This window comes from Triticum aestivum, chromosome 3D (assembly GCF_018294505.1).
Source record: "Triticum aestivum cultivar Chinese Spring chromosome 3D, IWGSC CS RefSeq v2.1, whole genome shotgun sequence".
NCBI lineage: Eukaryota > Viridiplantae > Streptophyta > Magnoliopsida > Poales > Poaceae > Triticum > Triticum aestivum.
Window position 1 is genome coordinate 585822515 of NC_057802.1, and position 3399 is coordinate 585825913.

A 3399-nucleotide genomic window follows, 5' to 3' on the forward strand; every position below is an offset into this window, starting at 1 on the left:
GTAACAAGATCCGCTAGGGATTAGTGGGGGGAATCAAATTTCTCTTGGTGGAAGTGTAGATCGGGGCCTTCTCAACCAATCCCGAGCAAATCAACAAGTTTGATTGGCTAGGGAGAGAGATCGGGCGAAAATGGAGCTTGGAGCAACAATGGAGCTTTTGGGGGAAGAGGTAGGTCAACTTTGGGGAAGAAGACCTCCTTATATAGTGGGGGGAACAATCCAACCGTTACCCCCCACACCAGCCCCGCAGAGAGCGGTACTACCGCTTGGCCAGCGGTACTACCGCTCCCCCTCGCGGTACTGCCGCTGGGCCCAGAGCGGTACTACCGTGGTGGTCAGGGCGGTACTACCGCATACGAGCGGTACTCGGCCCTCACTGCCGCGGCTAGTACTGTAAAACCCGACACGAAAAAAGACCCCTCGAATCGAGGCGGTACTAGCACGAGACCGTAGCGGTACTACGACTGGGGGCTACCAGCGGTACTACCGCTCTGGAGCGGTACTACCGCTCCGGCCCGTGGTACTACCGCTGGGACCAGAGAGGGCACACTGAGAAGGAGAACGAGCCCATCATTGAAGCAGAAAGGCTCGAAGGGGGGCAAAGGAAGTGTACGTGATGATTCCGCCCTAGCCTTTCCAAAGCGGACCCCCTCTTGATAGTACGGTGATCCCTATGAAACTAGTCCAACAAACTAATTCGAAAGGACTACACCGTCTTCGCTTCAAGCTCCGAGGGGAGAGAATCGTCTCGTGCCAAAAGGATGAATGTCTAAAAACACTCAATGCACGATTAGTCCGCAAAAGCATTGTCATCAATCACCAAAACATCTAAGGGATACAAATGCCCTTACAATCTCCCCCTTTTTGGTGGATTGATGACAATACGGGATTTGCACAAACGGGAAAAGACAAAGGACATAAGCAAACCCCCAAGTCTCAAAAATATAGACGGGCTCCCCCTAGATGTGTGCCATCAAGATAAGTGCTTTGGACTGCACGACACACATACTAGGATCAACACTCCCCCTGTATTTTAGAGACCAACAACCTAAGCGAGATTCAAGAGAGCAGGATATATAACATAATAAGAATGCAACTCATGAGATACCAAAAGACTAGAGACATAGATAAAGATATGATAAGGATAAGGTAGCATATGTCTCACACCATATGACTGGAACTTAGGTCTCACGGAACACAAAACCAAACAAAGCACAAGGTAGCAAACACAAAGAAAGCAACACAACGACGCAAATCCCTAAACTCTCTCCCCCTTTGGCATCGAGACACCAAAAGGGGCAAAGAGCGCTCCTACGGCTCCAGGTGAGAGCATGCTGAGGATCTCGAACATTAGTACTCCGCGTGATCGTCTGCACCGCCGTCCTCGGTCAGAAACTGCTCGGCATCTGAATCGGTCCACGGACAGTGCTGCTGAATCCACTCCTCCTCCTCAGTGATGTGACCCTCAGAGCCGCTGGTGACTGTCGCACCTAACTGTCGCATAAGCTCCTTGTGGCGTCCCCTGGCATTCTTCTCAGCCACATGTGTCATGTACTGACCGTGAGACTCCATGCAGAACAGCTTCTTCATCTTGAGCTTGAGCTTCTTTGCCCAAGAGGGCTCTGCCTCAGAAGGCACATAGTCATGGTCAACACCAGTATCAGCCTCGCCCTCGGTCTCCATGGCAGCAGCAGAGGATAGAGCCCCAGATTTAGGAACGGAGGTGCCCCAATTGTCCTTCTTCCTCAGACGCTTGATCTCATGAGAAACCAACTCTCCAGTTTCCAACAATTCCTCGGGATAGGTACTTCTCCAGGCCTTCTCAATGAGCAACATGATAAACAGAGCATAAATCGGGCACTTGCACTCAGAAACAGCAGACAGAAGTTCAGACCACATAACATGAGAGATTTCCAGGGACTCGCCAGTGTTTGCTTCCTTCTCATGCTGGCAGAACAGAAGCATGTCCACGAGATAGGAGTGAACCATGTCCAGATTCCCGATACGAGGGAAGAGAGTCTCGCGGAGGATACGGTGAAGGATGTCCAAAAAGGCAGACAGCTCATAGGTTTCCTTCTTGGTCTTAGGGTTGATCTTCACAGTACAGTAGGGCTAGAGGGCTTGCTTGTGAGTGGAGGTAACATTGTGGTGAGGACGGAACCCGACTGGAGTCTCGAGCCCTTGATCTTCCACCTCAAGCAACTCAATGAAGGCCTTCCACTTGACAGCAAGCAACTTCCCATTAGTCATCCAAGTCAGAGTCCTGTCTACATCAGTTCCTAGGTGGACAATGGCATAGAACTGAGCCACCAAATCTGCATCAAAGTCCTTGTTGAACTGCATGATCCTGAGAATGTTCAACTGAGAGCACATCTGAAGGGCATCACCAAAGTACTCCGGATCCTTCTCCATAGCATCCATGTTGATGGAATGAACATTGACAAAGAGGTTCTTCTTAGCCTTTATCACGTCTAAGTAGGTGGCATACTGAAACCGGTTCCAGAATGAGCGATTGACAAGGTTGGATTCTTGGTCTTCCTCATATGGGTTGCGGCGACGCCTGTCCCAGAATTCCTTGCTAGTCATCTCAGTCACCTTCTTGCCACTGGGCTTCGACCTGTTGGTAGTCTTCTTCTTGAGAGGAGGATTAGCACTTGAGGAAGCACCTACTGGCGGCGGTGGAGCACTGGAGGAACCACATGCAGGCTCAGATGAGCGGTACCGCTTTGACGTTGAACGCCCGGGGTTGACACGGCGGACTTGCTACTCAGGATGTTCATCACCTGGAACCAAACACACGGACACACGAAACAACCAGAAGGAATGATCAAAACCAAATAAACACAACAAATATGGATCAACATGTGGTAGGAAACGATGGAACTGGGCATCCGGCGGTAGTACCGTGCCTGCACAGCGGCAGTACCGCACCAGCGGTAGTCCCGTGCCTCCACAGCGGCAGTACCGCTCCAGCGGTAGTACCGCGCCAGATGGGCGGTAGTACCGCCCGAGTTGGGGCATGGAGGATCCCTACTGCCGTGGTCAGATCCGGCACTACCGGGGATGCCAAATTCAAAAATAAACCTACCAAACATCAATCCAAAGAGTCTAGTTGCCTTCTCCAACCTACTCAAGCCTAGATTTGGCCAAAAATCTAGAGATGCAACCACTATTGCCCCTAAAACGCGAGATCTGAAAACTAGACAAGAAGAGAAGAGGAATGGGGGCAATACCGGCATCCATGGCAAGAGGACGAGGTGGGGATCGACTCCACCGAAGGAAATGGAGAGGAACGGTCCGGAGACGGAGGGCCGCCGGAGCCCTCCCGCGGTGAGATGGCGCTGGAGAGAGAGGAAGAGGAACGAGGGGACGAAGCAAATGGGTATGGGGGGAGGAAAC